The following is a 23,733-nucleotide window of genomic DNA, read 5'->3' on the forward strand; positions in this document are numbered from 1 at the left end:
CTTTAAACAGAGGTTGGGAGGCCGTCCTCTGAGGTTGAGAGAGTGTGACTTTTCCAAGGTCATCCCATGGGTTTTCATGGCTGAGATGTTATTCGAACCTTGGTCTCCTCAGTCCTCGTCCAACACTCAGACCATCATGCCATGCTGGCTAAGGTGGGAATGCACACAGGCTTTTCTATTCATGTTGGCCTCGTTTTCTGCACTGGTGGTGCAGAATGGGTTTTCCATTTTCTCCCAGTTTGAGATGTCTCCTTCTCTCCTTACCAGGCGATGCAGCATTCCTTGAAAGGGGAGTTCCTGGACCACATCTGGTGCTTGCAGGATATACAGACTCTCGGTGGAGGGGAACAGCTGCCGCCTGCCACGTGGAGCGCCTGAGTGACCAGTTGACCTGACGCTCGAAGTGGGAGGCGAGGTGGGCAGCATGAACTGGGCTCTGTCCTACAACCTGGGCATCCACCACACCCGTATCCAGGACCTGCAGGTCTTGATCAGCAATGCCACCGAGGATGTGCGGCAGATGCACCTGGTCCACATTGCCATGGAGCAGCAGATGAAGCATGAGTTGGCCATCTTAAACAATGTCACCGAAACCTGATGCTCAAAGAGTAGCTCAACATCAGGAGGAGCAAAGTTTGAGAATCACTGCCCCTAGAGTTTCGCTGCATCCCCGTACCTCCTATTACTCAAAGTGACAGAGTCTAGATGATGAGCTTAGTTAACTCTGACTTCATTCCTCTGTGTGATGCCATCTATGAGCCTCAAAAATAAAATCGGTAGTAGCAGGCATGTGGAGTTCAGACAAAGATCAAGAATTTGTTGGGGGAAAACTCTCATAGTAGGTGAGTGAGGCAAGGAGAGGACAGCAAGCCTGATAACTACTCTTTGAGAATGTATACTCAATAAAATTCACTGTTTATATTATCGTAAGAGTAGTTCCTTAATCAAACAAACAGTGTGCTTCTGTAGATGGTCCAGTAGTTCCAGTAATTGTCAGGCTATTCTGTTTTTGGATTTCACATCTTGTAGCGGTTGTTCCCCATCCCTCATCAAAGCATTCCCAAAATATACCGGCGTTTTCTTCCACATTTTAAAAACCTGCTTGAAGAATGGTTAACTGTGATGCAGGCAGGGTATCCTTCCCTCCCCATCAACCCATCCACAGACTCCATACCTCTCCCCCATGTGCCTTCCCCAGTATCCACATCCCCTGTCTCACACATTTAACTTTCATTTTCCCCTTATAGACAGTGTGCTAAAGTTCTGTACCACCTTAGCACTGTAATTGTAAAAGAAAAGGAAGGGGGAATGTTCAATCTGGTAGCAGTAGATGTAATGTGTGAAGGTGAGAGGAAAACCTCCCAGCAAATGTCACATGTCCATTCAACATGCCACCAATCCAGAAACAGAGCAAGAACCAAGACAATGGATACTGAGGTGGGAATTTCCCCCTACGTGTGTCAGAAACACCTGCCTGCCCTGGGTTTAAAAAGTCCAAGTTAGTCCCAAGAAATCATGAGAAATAGACTAGGATAGGAGATACATTGCATGGATATTTTAAAATATCCTGGTGAATACAGCTACAGCTTCTGCCAAATCTTTAGGCCTTTGGCTGTTTATGTGAAAAAGCCCAGTACCACATGAAACACCCAGACTGTTGTGAAGATAAAATGCTGCAGCTCCCTCCCTGAGTTTCTTCCAGAAGAAAATGGGATATAAATGTAGGGTCATATGCAACTGTGTGCCTGCACTGACAGAAGGTGTGTGGTTTTGTAACTGTACAGGGTTGTTTCTGATTGTGTCTCTCCACTATCCCATGGAGACTTTCATGAAAAGAAGGCAGGGAGGAATTATTCCTCATTTTCTCCTTTCCTCTCTAGTCCAGGCACCATTGCATCAATTTTTTATAGAGTTAGAGGACCCTTTGAAACAGTCTGGAAGTTTTCAAAAAGGAAATTCTTAAAAATGGTCTCCACCCCCTTTTCACCCAAAAAAGCCTCCACTGGAACACAGAGACTTTGGCAACCAGTGGGCTACAACTGGATATAACCTCTATTAATAAACTATATAAAATATATATGCATACGGGACAGAGGGAAAGTCCACAACTTAACCTCTCTTTGATAGTCTGTATAATGCTGTCTTCAGTCTATAACTATGGTGCTCTTACTGTTATTACATGCTGACACTTTATAAATAAATAGAGTATCTGAAGGACCGTATGTTTCTGAACAAGCCAGCCCAAGTGCTAAGATGGCAGAGAAAGGCTTTCTCTCACTCTCACCACCTTTGCAGGCATGGTTGGTGAGGACTGAGGAGATAGCCTTCTCTGTGGCTGCTCCCAGATTGTGGAAACCCTTTCCACAGGAGGTCAGGTAGGCCCCCTCCCTGCTCTCTTTTCACCGGCAGCTGAAGACATTTTTAGTTAGCCAAGCTTTTGGTAGATGAATTTGCCTTGTATAGTGTAGGCCTGTTACAGACAGCCAAAATAAAGCTGCTTCGAGTCACAGTGGAGGTATGGTGTTTCAATGATGCATGCGTCCTAAGAGTCCAGAAGTCACACCAAAGCCACACTCCAGTCCTTAGGGCTGGAGCGTGGCTTTGGTGCGACTTCTGGACTCTTAGGAAGCATGCATCATTGAAACACCATACCTCCACTGTGACTCGAAGCAGCTTTATTTTGGCTGTCTGTAACAGGCCGTAGTGTGCTGTTTTAATGTCTTAATAATTTGTACTTTTGAATTATGCTGTTTTAAACTTCTGCTTAAAATATTAACATTATTTAATTATTATTTTTTAACTTTTTGTAATTAATGCTTTAGTTTTATCATTTTAAATTATTGTAAGCTGACTTGAATCCAATCTCATTTTGGGAGAAAGGTGGGATATAAATCTCATAAATAAATAAATAATGCTACAGAAGAATGCAGTTCCCTAGACATTCTCACCTCTGTTCTGTTGTTATCAGTAGTAACTGGTGGTATTTATGTCAGTGGGACTGTGAATATGTTCTGTGTCTGAATCTAATCTTTAATGGAGATATGCAGAGTGCTGAACCTATTTTGGGGATAGGGTTTTGCATCTTGGAATAGCTCCTGTAAATTCAGACTAAAATCCAGAGCAGATCCACCAACACACTGACATGGAAGCCAGCAGCTGCCACTGGTTATTGTTCTTGCTTCTGCTGCAACAGCTTGGGTGCTGGACATAGCATGCTGCTTTACACTTTCCCCATCTGTTTCTCCTTATGCAATTACTCTAAATAAATAAATAAATGATTGTGAAAAGGAGACAGCACCAAACATCCAGAGGTCTTAGTTTGGCAGCATGCAGCTGCGCCATATCTAATAATTAAAGTGCCTAAATTAATCTCGATCCTCCAAATCACTTCATTAGTATGAAAGAGAGAAGCAGTGACAAGCATATTGTACAGACTAAATTTATTCATCCACCCCAGTTCTGTAACTAAAGCTTGTCACACAGAATCTTCAGGTGCAAATTTGAAAAGGGCTCCTGACGCTGTAGGTTTGAAACACTGAAAGTCAACTCGTTCCTTTGAAAGATGTGTATTATGATACTGGATCTGAATAAGGGTTGGATAAAAATAGCACTCATGAGTAAATTACTAAATGTGTTTTACTTTGGGTGGTGGTGCTATAATTTTACACAAGTGATTACGTAGAAAACCTGCATACTTGTCTTTGCTGGTTGCGGTTTATATTTGACCTGTTTATAAATATTCATAACTGTCTCCTACATGTATGAATACTTGACTCCTCTGACATCACTGCAGTCCTTTTCTATAACTCTAGTACATCATATACCAGTATTCCACTCATGCATCTGAATAACATTGTAATAGATTTTTCTTTAACTCGGGGCTTTTTAAAAAAAACCTCTCTTGAAATGTATAGTTAGATGCTGCCATTCTTTAGGAAGAGCAACAGAAAAATGCTGCAACTTGGATGGAGTAATTGGTTCAATAAGAATGCTAGAGAATTATATGGTTAGAGCCACTTTTGGTTTAAGAGAAGAGTTAAGCCTCTTACAAATTCATGCACAACAAAGCATCCACCTTATCAACTGGAATTGTCAACTAATTTTAACTCCAATACCATGCAAGGAACAGAAAATACATTCTAGAGTGCCGCTTACTTTTATCAAACATTGGATATTATCACACCAGCCCCGTTCTGGTGCTAGCAAAAGTAAACAGATACAAAGCAATTTGGGAGCCCTCAATTTTGCACATCCCTTCAATAAGCACAACTGAGGCTATTTCATCCATTGACAATCCCTCGGTTCTATTCAGGACTACCCCCTTAATCCCACTTCCCTGCCCTATGCCCTACCCAGCATGCCTTTTGTGTGTTTTTTAATTTTAACTTTGAACTGTAATGCAATTTAGTGATTATAGCAATGCAATTTAGCAAAACAAAGAAAAAAAGGAAAGGAAAGAAAGTGGGGGGGGGGGGAGGAGAAAATAATCCGGTTTGAGTGAGGGAGAGCAAGGAGGGGATGAGACTGAAACCACATCACTGCCCAATCTTGGGACTTCAGCTGGAGAAATTTATCACACCAAAGGACTAATGCTACAGCAGCACAACTGGGAGCTTATTGACAGGTGTTCCCTGTCGGTGGCAAGGGACACCCTTACTATACTTTGGAGGCACAGCAGCAATGATCTGGAGCTGTCGTCATGTGATGTATAAGGCAGTATTATTCAGTTACTATTAGGCAGTCATCTTCTTCTATGACAAGGTTACGAAACCTTTTCTAGCATGAGGGCTTCATTGACTGGAGGTAATTTTTCTACACCTGATCTGATGGCAGCAGATCACATTGGGGCGGTCAAGGCAGGTTAACTCAAAGGACTCGCAGGAAATGGAGGGAAGCAGCTGCCTCATTTAGCCAATTGGTAGGACCACAGAAATCCCCAAATAATTTGAAAAATCTCCACTGGGTTTTCCCCCCTCCAGTGTTACGTGTTTCTTTGTTTCTTTTGCCCCTTTTCTTCTCCCCCTTCCTGTCTCTCTCTCTCTCTCTCTCTCTCTGTGCCTGTCAACATATGGTGAACCCATGAATTTCATATCGTTTTCTTAGGCAAGGAATACTCAGGGGTGGTTTTTGCCTGGTCCTTCTTCTGAAATATAGCACACAGGACCTGCTATTCATTGATGGTTCCCCATCCAAGTATTAACGAGGGCTGACCATGCTTAGTTTCAAAGATCAGAGTGGATCTGGTGCCTTGAGGGTATTTAGGCCCTTTCCTCCTCATCCTTTATTGAAATTGTCAGAAGTCACTGGATAAATACAGTGGGTCCTTGGTATATGCGGGGGATCCATTCCGGACCCCCCCCCCGTGTATACCAAAATCTGTGTGTGCTCAAGTACCATTGGAACAAAAGTTCCTTCTCCCTCCCCTGCCTTGCTTCCCTCCTCCCTTCCCTCCCTGCCTCCCTCCCTTCCCTTCCCCTTACTTACCTTTACTGTTGCGGTGCAGCGGCTTGGCCTCTGCCGCCGCCGCTGGGAGGGAAGCCGGGTGGCAGCGGTGGCGGCAGAGGCCAAGCCTCGGCTTCCTCGCCGCTGCCATGAAAGGGCGCGATGGCGGTGCTGGAGGCCTCTTGGCCCCCAACAGCACCGCCACCGGGCCTTTCCCATGGCGGACGGCGAGGAAGCAGGCCTGCAGCGCCGGAGGCCTTCAAGGCCTCCCGCGCCGGCATCTGGCCTCCGCCGCTACCAAAGGGCCGGATACCGGTGCTGGAGGCCAAGAGGGCCCCAGCACCGACACCCGCCCCTTCCGCGGCGCTGAGGAGGCCGGGTGATGGTGCCGGAAGCGCTGCTGCCCTCCGCGCGTCCTCTTCCCCACCTCCGCACCTTTCTTTTTGGAGAGGAGGCGCAGAGGGCAGCAGCGCCAGAGGCCTTCAAGGCCTCCAGCGCCAGCATCCGGCTTCCGTCACCGCAGAAAGGCCGGATAGAGGTGTTGGACGCCAAGAGGCCCCAGCACCGATACCTGGCCCTTCGGCAGCAGCGGAGGCCTGGAGGAGGCCGGATGCTGGCGCTGGAGGCCTTGAAGGCCTCTGGCGCTGCTGCCCTCCACACCTCCTCTCCAAAAAAAGGCGCGGAGGTGGACGTGCAGAGGGCAGCAGTGCGGGAGGCCTTCAAGGCCTCCGGCACTGTCACCCGGCCTCCTCAGCGCCGCGGAAGGGGCGGGTGTCGGTGCTGGGGCCCTCTTGGCCTCCAGCACCGGTATCCGGCCCTTCGGTAACGCGGGGGCCGGATGCTGGCGCGGGAGGCCTTGAAGGCCTCCGGCGCTGCAGGCCTGCTTCCTTGCCATCCGCCATGGGAAAGGCCCGGTGGCGGTGCTGTTGGGGACCAAGAGGCCTCCAGCACCACCATCGCGCCCTTTCACGGCAGCGGCGAGGAAGCCGAGGCTTGGCCTCCGCCGCCGCCGCCGCCACCCGGCTTCCTTCGCAGCGGCGGCGGCGGAGGCCAAGCCGCTGCACCGCAACAGTAAAGGTAAGTAAGGGGAAGGGAAGGGAGGGAGGCAGGGAGGGAAGGGAGGAGGGAAGCGAGGCAGGGGAGAGAGGAGAAGGAAATTGTCCCCAATGGCGGCGCGCGTGCACGCACGCCGCCATTGGGGACAATTTCCCGATTTGCCATCCGCGGATGCTCAAATCCACGGATGGCAAATCCGTGTATAAGGAGGGCCGACTGTAGTGTGCTGTAGTGGTTTGAGTGAGGGACTATGACTGAAGATCAGGCTTTGATCTCCCACTTGGCCATGGAAACCCACTGGATGACCTTGAGCAAGTCACGCACTCTCAGCCCCAGAGAATCCTGTGATAGGTTCGTCTTAGGGTTGCCATAAGTCAGAAATGACACACAACACCAACAAGAACAACAACAAGGATAGTCATCTGGTAAGCCTTTGGCTAAAAGACAAAAAGGCTTTCAGTCAGTCAAGTAGGCTTTGACATAATGTTGTCATCTCTCTCTTTCTCCCTCCCTCCCTCTCTGCTCCCTTTCTTGTTGTGTCTTTATCTGACAAGGCCCTCCCAGATTCTAACAAGTCTTATTATTAGATGCAGATGTATAACCTCGGTTATGTGATGTCACTAATGCCTTAGAGTGCTCTCCATGGGTTCGTACAAGCTCATTTCTTGTCCTTCTGTACAATAATCATTATATCACATCCCTAGACAGGGATTGAATACGCAGCCTATGAACAGCTTTCCCCATTAAAGGGTAGAGCACTAGCCCAGGAAATTCAAGTGTTTTATTCAGTTGCAGCTGGAAGTCATTGCAATGGGACATATTTCCTTGTTCATGCTCCTTTTGTTCTCTGGGAAAACATGCATTTGGGAGATAATAGCAGCTTGTTGCCTGCCTCCGGAATTTAGAACACAGTTTAGAAAATGGACTTTTAATTCCTAGAAGCCTTTTAACAATGCAAGTGTGAGCCTTGTCTCTTTCATGCCATCCTAGAATAAAAGACCATATTTTGAAGTACATTCTTTCCTTTTCTGTTCGACTGCCATCTGATTTCAATTTCCCAACAACAGCTTGCTTTTCTTGCTTCTCTGTATCTGTATCTACAGATTTAACCCTCTGTTCTTCAGCTGTCAGTGAGGCCATCAGGGCTGGACTTTGGAGTAAAAATTTAGAGCCCAATATAGTCAGACAAAGAGATCCCAGAAACTCCAACATGGCTGCCATACCACATTTTGTTAACAGTAAGTGAAGTAATAGACAGTAATAGCTCATACTCAGTAGCCTACTGTCTCCAGCAAATCCATTAAACCCTAAATCTAACATTAGTTAATGCTTGACTACAAAGACCTAATCTTTCAACATTTTGCAAGAAAAAAAACTGGGATACATGTGGACAAACAACATCAGATCTTGATCAAAATGGTGACAGGAGGAAGAACACACAAGCTAGGAAAGGTTGCAGCAGTTTGTTTTTGCCTGCGTCTACTAGGAAGGGCAAGATTTTGCCTCTCCTCTCTTCGAGTTAATGGAGTACAATCTATTGTTGCATTTGGAATTGCGTTTACACCAGTAAAGGTAATCTGACGCTGAAAGTGCTAAAGAGATAGAAGAGAGAGAAACTGGAACATTTTAAAAGTAGCTAAAAATTGGGATGACAGGAATAATCAGGACTGTCCCTGCCATATGGGCATAAAGTTAATGAGAAACTTCAGGCAACCACACATTCCCAAAAGAATTGAAAAAACAATGTTTAGGTGAGTCTGGAGATTGGGGGATGTAACATGAATAGGTTAATGAAGAAAAACACATTTCCCATGTCACTGTACTGCTTACTTAACAACCGTTTTGGGATTTCTAAAATTCAGGCCCCGAACAGTACATCTCAAGATATCGCTAATGTATTTTTAGATATAGGACTTTATCACACTTGAGGAATTTCTCTTAATTTTGAATGAAAAGAAAGTAGGGCCAGAATGCATTCATGTGAATTTGCTAGTTCAGCGAATTTACGTGAATGCAAATTGTGTTTGAGCTGGCTCCCCATTGCCCGAAAATAGCATGCCATTGCCCGAATTTGCATGTGGTAGTCTATCACGTAATAACGTGAAACCCCATGATTGTGCTCAGACTGACTTCCCATTGCCCAAATTTGCGTGTAGTGGGTTATCACGCAATAACGTTAAACCCCATGATTATGTTCAGATTGCCATTGGATTATACTTTCAATTTCCCTTGTCTGATAAACTGCATAGTAAAAATGACAAAGTCAGTTGTTGTTTTTTTTAAAAAAAAATGTTCTAGAACAAATTTTTGGAGTAATGAGTTTTCAGAAAGAATGGAGGTTTTTAAGCGAGTTATTCTTGAAAAGGATTTGGTGTTCAGAGAGCACTAATGAAAAGTAAAAGAGGTGTTATAAGTCTGCCTTGAGACCTTGCTGAGCTTCATGCTCAGGCGATATATTAGTAAGATCAGAGGTACTGACCCTGCTCAGAGTAGTTCAAGTCACACAAGTTCTCAAAGGTGAACTAAAATAATTCAGTTCAATAAGTAAATTGCGTAGGGCATTTCTCCAGTACTGGTGGGACTTCACAGAAGCCTTGTTGTGAGGCAGGAAGCAGATATGGTAAAATAAAAATGATAATTAGCAAAATTGAAAATAAAAATGGGAAAGCAAGCTAGGCAAAGGACCAATTATTATTTACCCCAACCCTAGACTTCAAGTTTTAACTAGCTTGAAATTTATTTTCTCGATTAATTGTACATTAACAATTGAAATTATTGATCAAAGACTAGAACATATGTACTGCCCATATCTGTCTAACTATGATTACATGTGCCTTTGTTCTTGTTGACTTTTGCAGCTTAGCAAATTTCTCTACACTTATTTTTGCATAAACTGAGAAAAACTGTACACACAGAGTGGAAGATGCTGCAGATAGTAAATATTAATTTGTAGCCTCATTTCTGAAAATCTCTTGAGAAATCATTAAATTAACATAACTAGAAAGAGAACTGCAAGCCAGTAAGGCTGTATGTCAGTAAATAATCACAGCCAAACAAATAAACATTTTTTTAAAAAATCCGCAACCATTACCATAGCATCGAGACATGGCAGTTAAAGTGGTGTCAAACTAGATTATTTCTGCAGTGCAGATGCAGCCTGTGTTACTTGTTGCTCTATTTGTCATCTCTCATTAGTGTTTAATTAAAAGAATTAATGAGAGTTGCATAAAATCAGAAAAATTCCTCCCAAAATATGCCTTTAATTTCCTTCAAAGTAACATTTGAAAGTAACTAGAAACCATTACCCCAATAAAGCAACTTTGCTCCTACTCATTGCATTACTTTTGAAATGTAACTTCATTATCCCTCATTATCCTCAAAAGTACATACAGATAAATGCATTGTGTGTAACCAATTACTTCTAAGCTCTTTTAGTTAAAGGCCACTTCACCCAAGGGCCTTGAGTGATCTATGAAACATATTAAAAATATCAATATATATACTTGTTACCAATTTCCAAAGGTTACATATACCCTACACACTTCCATGCCATCATCCTCTGAAGATGTCAGCCACAGATGTAGGTGAAATGTCAGGAATAAATTTGTCCAGAACACAGCCACATAGCCACAGAAAACTATGGACGATGGCCACGAAAGCCTTTGACTTCACATATTAAAATTATTCTCACTTAATTCTGACATTCTTGATTCCAATACTTCCTCCTCCTCTTCATTTATTGGGCATAGACATGGTTTACTGGGCTTCAGAGGATTTGTCTTCCTTTTCTATTTCCATGGTAGAGAGCCTCTGTCTCCTGCCATTTGCTCTATGCTCTTTGGGTGAATTTAGGTGGTAATTTGAAATGATAACTATGTCCAGATGGAAAACCTGGTCTCCAAGAGCTGAACAAGCAGAGCTGATCCTTTAAAAAGCCAGCCATGATTTTCTCATCCAAGCAAATCGGACAAGACCTGGCCTGGTTAGAAACCAGGATGCCTTCTGACTTAGAGAAGTACAGAATGGGGCCTGAGGAAAAGATGCTGCATGCCTTTTCTCAATTGCTAGGAACCAAGCCAGGTTTTGCTGGGGTAAGGGAAGAAGGGAACAAGAACAAAACACAAGGCCATGGCATCAGCTGGAGGATTATGGAGAATGAGTAGTGAGATAGCAAGGCTCATCCAAGAAGCTTAATGGATCTAGTCCAACACCAAACATTATGCCATATTTGTTTTCTTTGCACCCCTCTCTCCCTCTCTAAGAGCACCATATCTATCCATATATGTATGTGCGAATCTGTTTTGTAAAACTGCACTCTAGACAACACCTACTCCAGGCAAGTATGGTGAGTCCAGGAATCCCTGAGAATCTTCCAGGGGCCACATGGATTGCTCAAAATAGCTCTCAATAACAAAATTAAACTAGAAGAGCATGAATTCCACAGGTATATTTTAGAAACGTTAAACAGGGCAGGGCTCCTTATGACCAATTTAAAAGCAAATTGCATCTTCCTGAAGATCATATCTTAAACTGTCCTGATTTGGCATGGACAGTACTGATTAATCTTCTGTCATCTCACTTTTGCAGCTGTTTCAAAAATGTCCACATTTTCCCTTCCTTCTCCCACTTTCCCCCTTTGTCCTTAGCTTACAGTCTTCCTTCCATTCTCATGATCTTCAGACTCGCCTCCCTCGCTTATGCACGAGGGATGAACAGAGGGGGAATGAATGGGGCGTGCACCCATAACGCGCCCCCGCGCCTATATTCAAGCCAATGGGGCTTGAATATAAGTGAACTCCATTTTCGTGAGGGGGTCTGGAATGGATCCCCCATGAAAAAGGAGGGGCAACTGTACTTTAATTGCTGCAGACTGAGTTCAAAGTGCAAAAGTAGTTTGAATTCAGGGTGGAAAGGAGAGGAGGGGTGGAATCTTGTCTTCCCAGTAGACTCAGGCAACCTCTTCTAGCCTGCGTGTTGTTCATTAATAACTTTTTCCATCTTGACCAAACTCTAATGTTGGTGTCCCAGTTTTCAGCTGTTAAATGGGATAGGGAATTGCACAGGCAATTCACCTTTTTTTGTTGAAACAGGTGTGGCCTGGGAGTCTGGCCTGACAGCCTTGAGATTGTACTTTGCCCATCCAGGCCTACTTGGTATGCACATTCTTGGGTGACATATAGGTCCAAACTGTTTCTTCTAAAAACTGCCAATACATGTGGTTTATGATATCGCTGTTAGCACTTCAGATGACATGGGTTTCTGCCAACAACAATTTTGAAACATGCTGTTTGGACACAGCTATGCCTGCTGGGATTTTGTAAGCTGTTGTGTGAAGAATAAAATACTAACTGGAACAGATGTAGATTATTTTTTTTAAAAAGAGATTGCTGAACAACTTTGTTGTCTGTTTTCTCCTTTTGAAAGAAATGTGCAAATGCTTTCTTTAGAAGGGTCATTTATACACACATGCCGAGAAACAGGCATATGGCAGCGGTTTGATGTGATATAAATATATTCATTTTATTTGCATTAGTTGTCCTCCCTGACCTTTATCTAACACATCCAGACTTTGAGCATAGTCTGAGTGATTGCTTTGACCTGATACGGAATGTTACCTTTCAAATGGAGCATGTACATTGTTCTGATGGGTGACAAGTTTTTTTCTCCCCTCTTTTGTATATAAAACAGGAAAGAAAGAGTACATTACAAAGCTTAGCTAGAGTTCAGAGTTTGGGGATAAATTGGGTAATCCAATGTCTCCTGGGATTTCTTATCTCCCAGTGGTCAGCATTATTAAAATACCCAGACAGCCTCAACTGCACGTAGGACAAAGAGTGATGAATAGTTCACTCAGTTAATGATTAGAGGCTTCACATGTTTGCTCTAACTGTAGAGCAAAATATTACTTTATAGATCTTTGGTAGCCAATGCCATTTATTGGTGTGTGGAACCTTTGTCTCACCAGATATTTAGACTGCATCCCCCACAATCCCTTACTATTAGTCATGGTGTCTGGGACTTTTGAGAGTTGAAGTTCAAAACATCTAGAAGGCAAAAGGTTCTCCACCTGTATAGAAATATAAATGGTACAATGAATGGTGTAGTCTGGGTATTATAAACAATCACATGTGTGAACAGAAAATACAGAACGAACTGTGTGAATGCTTGAAAATCTGTCATGTCAGCCATCTGTGTGTGTCTGGCTGTTCAGGATAGGACTTGGAACTTCAGACAGACTAAAAGAGGATAGAGATCTTCCCCTGGGTAAGCAAGCCGTCCATCCCCTTCAAGTTGCCATATTCTACTTCCTCAAATCCAGGCATCCAATTTTCATATATTATTCTAATTATGAAAAATTATTCTAAATATGAAAAATGTTCTAATGTGCCTTCTGATCATGCAGATTATGTAATTAATTTGTTGCAGTCCCTTCCACTATGCCTCAACCTTCATATCTTCTTTTGCAGTGATAAGTGATCTGAGAGAACCAATGTAGATTGATGTTTAATGTGCTGGACTTGTAACAGGGAGACCCAATTTCAAACCTTTTCATGATCATGGAGGTTGCCATTTGACCTTGGGTCATTACTACGTCCCAGCAAACCTACCATGCAGAGTTGTTGTGAGGATTAATAAGAGGAGGGAAACCATGTAAAGAGAACTAGTGTAGTGGGTTGAGAATTGGACTACGATTCTGGAGATTAGGGTTTAAATCCCTGCTCAGCCATGGAAACCCATTAGATGACCCCGGACAAATCATTCTCTCTCAGCCTAAGAGGAAGGCAAGGGCAAACCCCCTCTGAACAAAGCTTGCTAAGAATACCCCAGGATAGGTTCAGCTTAGGATCCCCCAAGTCACAAAAAACTTGTAGGCAGACCAACAGCACTACCATGTAAAATGTGGTCCAAATGGGTACTGGGTGGCATGCCTAGAATTTGGATAAAACTACGGTAATCCCAGTCGCACCACATGACTGCTTGAATGTCGGAAAGGCTTCGAGAGGATCTTGTCACATTTGAATAAAAAACAGTGTGATTGGCAGGTACTGACAAGGTTTGCCTGTCAATGAGAAGGAATGCTCTAGTAATGGATGGACTATAGACCAGCTACTGGACAGACACAATGTTGTGTGATGAAGTTCAGCTACTGATGCTACTATCCTACTCTAATTATACTTTTCAAGTCTTATGTGATAAAGTCCATAGTTTCCAGATGCCCAACTTATATGTTTTAAAAACAAACAAGATTTTACCACATACAGACCCAAGATATAAAGCAAAATGTACAGGCATTATTTTGAAAAGACTACCAAAGAAAGGTTTGCACTAATTATGTACATATAGCTTTTAGTAATGCAAATATTTACTGTTCTTCTAAATTGCATACATTTACTACTAATTAACTCATGTATTGAATATAATAATACCTTTATAATTTTATATAGTTGAACAATGTATTTTGTTATTCCATTTGGAAAATAAATAAATAAATAAATAAATAAATAATAATGCATAAAACTGTAAAAAAACAATAAAAAGTTTATTGTTATATTTGATACCTAAGGAGTTAACTCAATTAGTAGTAAATATGTACAATTTAAAAGAGCTGTAACTATTTGCATTGTTTGTTAAAAGTTACATGAGTAGTTTATAATTTGTACCAGACTTTCCTTGTTAGCGTTTACTCTTTATGATCCTGTCCAGTTCCTCCATAACTGTACTTCCCAGTCTTAGTCTTTGTCTTCATCTGATTTCTCAGCGGCAGTCTCCATTCTGATCTATGTTTCATCCAAGATACAGGAACTCTTAACTATTTTTTGCTAAGAGTTCCAGAGGCTAGATTGGTTAATACCACTAGAAGGGCCTTTTCTATCTCGGCCCCCACCCTCTGGAACTCGCTGCCCATTGAGTTCCGTTCAGCAACCTCCCTGGCCCAATTTAAGAAGGGGCTAAAACGTTTCTTTTCAAGCAGGCTTACCCCTGATTCCTGCCCTCAAGACCTCTCCCCCCCCCCCCCCCGTTAGCTTCCTGTTAGTTATCTGTGATCTGGCACAAGTTCTTTTATTGTATTATCATTGTTTTTAATGATATTGTTTTAAAAATTGTATTGGATGTTTGCTGTGAACCGCCCTGATGTTCCGAAGGGCAGTATATAAATAAAGTTTGTTTATTTATTTATTTATTTATTTATTTCAATTTCTTCATTGTCCAGGTTGAATTTATGTAGTTCTTCAATTGTCATTTTTTGTTTTCTTTATGTTCAGCATTGGGAGGCTGAATGGATCGGTGTTATACACCAGCTTCAGGGGAGAGTGGGTGGTGGTGTCTGCATGATGCATGGCCTAACACTGCACTGATGCTGCCGTCATACTATGTGCTGATTGCATGGTGGGCAGCGTCACAGTGCTCCTTTGGTGCTATGTCCAGATGACGCGGTGGCAAAAGGAGCGCTGGAAAGTGTCATGGCGGTGGCAAGGGCACCTTTTCCCCACTGCGAAAAGGAGCGAAATTTTGCCATTCCTTTTAGCACTGGGTTGCTGAGGCCTTGATCCGGCGCTGAAAGGGGCAGTCTTTTTAGCCCCTAAGTCTGCCTTTGCACTTTCTTCCTTTATCTTCCTTGGTTATTGTTCCAAATCTGTGATGTTTTCTGCTAGTAGTATGGTGTCGCCTGCATATCTTAGATTGATGATGTTTCTTTACTCCTTCTCCTTCTGATTCTAAACGTGCTTTTCTTATGATATTCTCTTCCTGGCATTGCAGGTCAAATCACATTCAGGAAAATGCATATTTTCTGCTAGCTTGCAATTCATTCAAATTTACATTCCTAATCAACCATAACTGCAGCCCATGTTTACCTCGTGAACTGGAAGCACTCCATGCCTCCAAAGAGATGATCAAGATTGGTACAAGCCTGTGGTATAAAAGAAAATCTCACTGGTGATTAATAGATGCAGCAGATGTGTTCCCTAGCAAAGAAAGTCTTCAGGTTCTTCAGCTGTAAGGGACTTGAAATCCCTTCAGAGTTGGAAATGGCTCAGTTTCTTAAGCAATCGATAGGACTGCCCCAGGGTCAACTAAACATACTTTCTCTAGATTGGTCTAATGTGTCCCCTCCACCCTACCACCTCCAGACTGAGATGGAGGTGTGGTTGCAAGCAAGGGTCTGAAGTGGCAAAGGAATACCTAATGTGCAGGAACAATATCCTCTTTTTCACCTCCTCCTCAACGTTTTGGGAGTAGAAGAGCCAGCCAGTCAGCTGTTTCCTCTATACCTCCTATAGCTAAGCTGAAAGGCTCTCACAGGAAGATAAATGAGTACATGCTCTTATCTGCTGAAATGGCAAGATGAGGTGAATAGTGCAATGAGGCCACTTGTCTATGCTAAGAATAATAACAAATTCTTTCATGCCTACTGAGGACTGTGCAAAACATCCTGTATCTGAAACCAACTGGCAAATATAGTCAATCCTCTTTATCCACAGATGTTACAGCCACAATTCCACCATCCACAGCTTGAAAATATTGGGAGAAAAATCCAACAAGCAATCAGTGGTTTTTGCCATTTTATGCAAGGGACACCATTTTACAATGCCATTGTATATAATGGGACTTGAGTATCTACGGATTTTGTTATCCACTGGTGACCCTGGAACCAAATCCCATCAGATACTAGGGGACCAATGCATCATATTCAACACATGACAAACAACCAAAAAACATAAACTAGCTATTTTGTAACATAGAGGGTGAGGTGAGATTGTGCTACGATATCTAAATGCCCTTTCCTCCTTAAGTGAGCTCCACTTCTATTTCTTTCACTGCAGCATCTAAGTTTGGGCCTCAATCACTTGCTTAGGAATAGTAGATCCAAAACCAATATATACATATGTATATATACCAGGAGGAGTGGGAGAATTGCCAAAAGTTAGGTCGAGTGAATAATGTTGGGTTCGAAGTTACTTACTTTTTCATGAAGTAGGTGGTAGTTTTATTTGTTTATTACTTGAAAAAAGGGTAGAATACTGCTCTGAACAGCCTATTCTTTAAAATCTATTTTAAGAATGGTGCTATATGATGACATAGTATGGCCACTGGCACTAATATGCAGCCATCTTTTTATCTCTATAGTGACACTATGGGGCTTATCACATGGAGCCTTAGTATAGGTAAAATATTGCTGAACTGTTTTAGAAGCGCAAAGGTGTGATCATCCGTCGCGCTTCTCAAATGTCATTGAGGCATCCCGCTTTTCTTCCATTGTCAAAGTGTTCGTGGAGAAGCCATTTTTGAATAACGGAATATCCAATTCAGGAACGTTTTTCCCACGGTAAGTGCCTCCGTGTGATAAGATCCTATGTCGCCATTATATAACATTCCAGCAACATTCTTACAAGTGATTTTAAGAAACAGGCAGCCAGCTGTTGAGTGCAGCAGCTTGCCATTGTTAGAAATTTTTAAAAAAGAAGAAAGAAGAAAAGAAGAAAAAAGAATGTAAAATGAAACTGAGCCTTCATAGTTTGTTTATTACTTTAAAGTACATGCAGATGAACCCAATCTGGGAGTGCTGTGCATGGGTCAGGACCCATTTTTCTTCCTCAAAGACCATGAAAGGATGAAACGAAAATACTCCATGGCCACCAATGGAGTCCTCCTACTTTTTAGCTGTTCACTGCTTGTTGAAGCAGTAAATAAAATACATGTGTTTGTTTTCAGCCTTTAAAAAATGTTAATGGAATATCAGTTGAAATATTATGCCACTAACTAAATAGCCAAATAGTAAATGTCAGAGTTATAGCTCTCTGTCTTGATGCAGGATATCAAGCACTGTTTAATCATTATATCTCCCAACATTTATAATGTTCACTTTAGGGGTAATATTTCTGTCCTTTCCCCCTGTAATTCTTTCTACTGAATTTACCTTACATAAAATACATGAAATATTAGACACATTATTTTTAGTGAACTTTCATATTGGTTGGGGATGTTGTCCTTCACTTTGAACTTCCTTACATTGAATTGCTAGATTTGATTTTGTTAGTGGGGTTTCATCTTGTCGAGATTGCCATTATTTCTTTCCTGATGCAATTTGTATAGTGCAGTCTTTTGGCTGGATGTCACCTGGATTTCAAATAAAAACAAATGTACCATATCATAAATAGATTTGGCAATGCAGTCAACACTTTTGTAGGAAAAGGCAACAATTCTAGAAGAAGAAAAAAAACTAAATCCAATTTAAATGTAAGTTCCATTGCATTGCCTAAGCAATCTATCCAGTCTCTCAGTAACTTGATATTATGCTCCCACTAAGTTGTCTGGCAGCAAGCAGTACCTGACTTAAAATCACACATACATGCATATAAAGGGCTAGTCTATGTGGAACTTCATTATGTGAATCCTGCAGATTTTCACACATTTGCATTGACGCTTAATTGTCTTCACTTTCCTACACAAATTTGCATCTGTTTGGCTTTCCTCTGTCAAAAATGCAAAGCCATTTGAATCTATGTGAAGTGGCCAGCCAGTCAGCCATATATTCAATAATGCACATCCTTGTGGATACTTCTGTAAAAAATGCAGTACCTTTTTCTGAGGAGTTTGAGGAGTCTCCCCCCCAGCCCAAATTCCTCCGAATCATTTGTGGAGAGATTGCAGTCTATTTGATTTGATTGAGGAGTATTTAAATCACGTAGACAGAGAGAGAGAGAGAGAGAGAGAGATATTAACAAAATTACATAGGTCATCACACGACTGAAATTGGAAGTATAATCCAGTGTTATCTCGAATGCAATCATGGGTATTCACGTTATTGCGCAAAAGGTTATCAGACACATTTGTTGGCATTCCAAACACAATTACACATCAATCCACACTTAAGTAAATTCGGTGAACTAAGGAATTCACAAATCCTATCCCCAGGCTACTTCACGTTCAGTGCAATGCTGTTTGGTGTGATATGCATGTCTGCTGTGGCCCTGGTATCCCCCCCCCCCCTTGCATCAATTCCCATGATCCTCCGTTTTGTTTTGGCTTCCAGGGTCTTCCCCGGCAGCTGGGAGGAAAAACAGCTGTTTTTGACAGGAAAGAGTGGCTCTCCATTCGGTGTCCTGCAAGCTCTCTCTCTGCCCAAAATGGTGGGCTTGGGGCTTGTCCTGCTCCTGGCCTCTAGTGCCCTCAGGGACCTTTTTGCCTCTCTCCCTCCCTTCCTTCCTCCAGGGCCAGCGGGCATCAAAAAGAGAGAAAAATCCCCCCCCCCCAAAGAGTTCTTCTTCCCTCATTCCTCCTTTTTGAGGGGATGATGGAGTGGGGCAGCCTAGGGAATGGGGGTGTGTTTTCCTCCCCTCAGGGGAATTGCTTTGGGCTCACAACCAACTCCTACTCCCAGAATTCCACAGCCTTGAACCACAAAGAATTAAAGCGGTGCCACACTGGGTTATTTCTCCAGTGTGGATGTAATCTTAGTCACCAGATCTGGTTCCTGCACAGCTTCCCCTCCCCTTTCCCCCTCCTCCGACTCATGGTGAGGAGGCAGCACCATTGCCTTCAATGGGACTCCCAATGGGCCAGGTCAGAATCAGAGAAGACCCAGCCCCCCCCTCACAACCTCACTGCAGCAAAGCTCCCCCAAATGGAGGGACTCCTTCTCCCCCCATAGCTGGAGACTTAAAGGCACAGACACAGTCTCTCTCTCTTTCTCTCTCTCTCCCTCCCTCTCTCTCTCTCTCTCTCTCACACACACAACCATCTGGAGATCCCACCCCACTTTTTGGGTTTTCTTGGCAGCTTTATTCAGATGGTGTTTGCCATTGCCGTTTTCTGAGGAGGCTGAGAGAGTGTGACTTGCACCAGGTCATCCAGTGGGATTCGATCCCTGCCTTCTAGAGTCATAGTCCAATGCTCAAACCAAACTTTGGACTGGTTTTGAATTGGTGAATTGCCTAAATAACGTGAAATAAAGGGTAATGAATGACTAAATAATGTGAATTGCCTAAATAACGTGAAATAAAGAGCAATGAATGAACAAATAACGCGAAACAAGGCAAAACCACGAGAACTGGAGGCAAGCCCCTCTGGAAGTGTAAAAAGGTCAAGATCCGATTCTGCCCACACTGCGCATGTGCAGGGATGCTAATTTGAACTCTAGACTACAAAGTCTAACTTCTTTTGCATTCGCACTACTTTGGCTTTGGGGTGGGCGCTATGTTCTTCTGTGCATTTGACAACCATTCGAGTAATAGCGTCCATTTTCGAATTGGCCCTACTTTCTTTTCCCCTGAAATTGGGAGACATTCCTTCCGTGTGCTATCGTCCATAGGAAGAGAAGGTACAGCTGAAGGAGCTGTCTGCCCTCCATCAGCAGATGGAGCTCTTTCACTACAGTGACAGCAAAGTGGAAAACCAAGAGAGGACTATTGTTTCTTGTGGAGGTTAATGTTCACAGCCCAGTTTCATTTTATAGATTGGTTTGACAATAGATTTAGTGAGGGTTTCCATGCCACAGCCTGCTTTTAAAATAAAAATATTTTATTACAAAAGAGCAATTTTTAACCAAGGCCATTAGGGGCTTCATGGTGCATCCCTACTTGTGTCTGTACACTTAATAAGAAGAGAAGTAGAGAAGGGAGCTCACACTCGTTCATAAATGCCAATAAGTGGCTTCCTGTATTGAGGAACAAATTAACACCTTGCTTAAAAAGAGGATTGGATAATTGTTTTTCAGGGTAGCACCTCAGCTGTGGCCATGAAGCTTCCTAACTCTACTGCTTGGAAATCCACTTGTCTCTCTCTGAATCTTTGGATACTGACTTAACTTGAGACAGTTCATACTGCTAGATCACTCAGTGCGGGAACACAGTAAGCTTCGTTTAAACTGGGCTGGACAAAAGGAGAACTAGGACCCATCTCTACAAAGCTGGGATTTTTCCTGCAACTATGGAGAGAGATGGTTACCAGTTAGACATGTGTTATAATGGTTCACATGCAGGGTATACAAAAGCAGAATTTAGCTGGTACATTGGTCTGGGACCTGGTGAGCCAAGGACAGGCCTTGCAAAATTTCTCTTGGTGGCCCTATTCACATGAACATTTTTCTCCCTGGTCATGTACCTGTTGGAAGAGACTGGCAGAGTGAATAGACCCCTATAAGAAGGGTCCCTACAAATGTGCATAACCACAAAAATGGTCTTTTAGAGAAATCATCACATGTAGATACTTGCTGAAAGTGAAGAAAGCATGGACGCTTTTCTCTTTAGTTATTAGGAGCAGAGAGAGAACTTCTTTAATTGCGTCTTGTTTCTTTCTCTATGCTGTCTATGTTTCTTAGGTCAGTGGAATTTATGAAGAGGTCCATTTCTCTCTCCTTCCCCATCTCTCCTAAAGATTAAGAGTTAGTGATTTACAATTCTTTGTTTTCACTCTCTTCTTTGACAGCATGAGGCTTTTGGCTCAAGATGCCCCCTCCTACATCCTCACATGAGAGTCCACTTTTAGGGACTCTTGTACCAAGTATAGGTTTTTTTCTATTGACTACCTTCTTTCCTATTTTAGATGGCTTTCTTTCTAACAATAAAGTAACTTTTGCTTTTTAAATTTACCAGAGTATCCTGTGCTTTGTTTTACCAGAAGCTCAAATGCACTAGGGACATGCCGCAAACTTCTGCATAATTAAATACCAATAATTTTTTACAATAATATGGTCTTGTAACTTTGGTCTGTAAAATCAAAGCTTGTCTGAAACATTTTATTGACTGAATTACAGTAACAAAAGAAAACCCAGCCATTCACTCCAGTCAGTTTGGATATGATATTCAAAGCCAGCGAAATTATGTTAGCTCTTGAAGCAGAAATTCCCACAATCCCACAAATCTGCTGTCTGAGACAATTGTTTCAGGCTGCAGCTGCACTGCATCTGCACTGCACTGCAGAAATAATCTAGATTGACACCACTTTAACCACCATGGCTCAGGGGTATGGAATCCTGGAAACTGTAGCTTGTTGTGACACTAATGCTCTCTGACAGAGAAGGCTAAATATCTCACAAAACTACAATTCCCAGAATTCCATAGCATTGAGCATTGGCAGTTAGGTGACTCCATCCTTGCCTCTGAGGGGGAGAGAAAGGAACTGAACCCTTCCCACAAGGCATCTGACTCCATCCTTGCCTCTGAGGGGGAGAGAAAGGAACTGAACCCTTCGCACAAGGCATCTGACTCCATCTTGGCCTGTGAGGGGGAGAGAGGGTGGGCCAATGCCATCAGGCCTTTCCTTAAGATACAGAACCCTCCATCTGTCCATCTGCCTTGGTCCAGGCCTCAGAGGGAGAGAAGAATGCTGGACCTGATCCCCTTCCCCTCAACCATTCCCTTCTCCTTTTGTGTCGTGTCTTCTTAGAGTGTAAGCATGAAGGCAGGGAACCGTCTAATTAAATGATTTTATGTACAGTGCTGTGTAAATTTACAGCACTATATAAATAAAGCTTAATAATAATAATAATAATAAACTGAATTATTTCTGCATTGCAGATGCAGCCTCAGTCATCACATGGAGCTTTTGGGTGGTTTTGTAGCTCAGTTCCAGCTCACTTTTGAAGTGATTGCACTTCCAACAATGCAGTTTCACCTCATAAAGGGACTGTTTTATCAGACACCATTGATTTCTATGGGAACCCCTTGTGAATTGCTTCAGCAGTGTTTCTGAAGTCACCCCTCATTTTGGTTAAAACAGAAAAAAAGTGGCTTCAGAGAATTCGCTTCCAGGCTGCCTTCGATTGCACTGCGATTTGGTCTGGTGTGCAAAAGCACTGATGCCACCTCCCTTGGCCCCTGCTTCCTGCTCCGTCATTCCCCTCCTCCTCCTTCATGCCATCTCCTCCTCTCTGACAACCAGCCAATCCCATCATCCCCTGCATCCCCTGCGTCCTCCTAGACCCCAATCTGCTCCCCTCCTTCAGCCTCCCACCAATCCCATCATCCCTGCCTTCTCCTAGACCCCCATCTGCTCCTCTCCTTCACCCTGACACCTAACCCATCATCCCCTGACTGCTCCTGCACCCTCATCTCACCCCCTCTCCACCTAACCCATCATCCCCTGACTGCTCCTGCATCCTGATCCTGGCCCCAACAACCCCCAGCCACCTATCCCATCATCCCCTGACTGCTCCTGCATCCTGATCCTGGCCCCAGCAACCCCCAGCCACCTATCCCATCATCCCCTGACTGCTCCTGCATCCTGATCCTGGCCCCAACAACCCCCAGCCACCTATCCCATCATCCCCTGGTTGCTCCTGCATCCTGATCCTGGCCCCAGCAACCCCCAGCCACCTATTCCATCATCCCCTGACTGCTCCTGCATCCTGATCCTGGCCCCAGCAACCCCCAGCCACCTATCCCATCATCCCCGGACTGCTCCTGCATCCTGATCCTTGCCCCAGCAACCCCCAGCGAGCTATCTCATCATCCCCTGCCTTCTCCTAGACCCTGATGAAGGATGACAGCTAAGGAGGGGGCAGGGAAGGAGGACAGCGTCCAGAGCCCCACTGAGCATGTGCAAGGGGGCTGATTCGAATCGTTGACCCCTCACAGTATGCTCTGGCGTGGTAATACAATGTGCACTCACTTCCCTTTGCTTGAGTGCATCACGTGACTGGCTTGGAATCGAACTGACTTCTCTTCTCCCTCACTTCGGAAGGACAACAGAAAGGCAACCAGGTGTGGAAAAACATGACGTTTTAACCTCAATCCAAATAGCTAGAGAGGAATGACTCTGGATCTGGTGTGGAAAAACATTACACTTTGCATTGCTAGAACAGGAGTGACTGCGGATCTGAGCTGCAACACCCCCCCCCCCCAATGTGTGATAAGATCCATGGTGGGCCAAGTGAAAAGGGAAGAATGAGTTGAAGTACAATTCATGTTGAATAAAAATTGCATTATCTGAACTTAAAAGAATGAGTAACCATGCTGCTTATTTCCTCTTTCCTCTAGATCTCTTGCCTTCCCAGTGGTGTCCTGCAAGTTGCAAGGTAAGCACACTTCCAGTAAGCTGCTAAATCAGGACAGTTTCCTGGAGTTTTAGAAATGGAGAAGCATTTGGATTAAAGCTAGATGTTTGGTTATTATTTCTATTGGTTATGCTGGCTTTTTAGCATTGTCCCTATGGATATAGAAGTGGAATTAGAATGAGAGAATGGTAAGTGCCCTTCTCTAGTGAGCAAAACTAATTTAGGACTTTGCCCTGCAA

Source organism: Sceloporus occidentalis, unplaced genomic scaffold, assembly GCF_023333645.1.
Source record: "Sceloporus occidentalis isolate IW3139 unplaced genomic scaffold, rSceOcc1.0.p SCAF_3, whole genome shotgun sequence".
Lineage (NCBI taxonomy): Eukaryota > Metazoa > Chordata > Lepidosauria > Squamata > Phrynosomatidae > Sceloporus > Sceloporus occidentalis.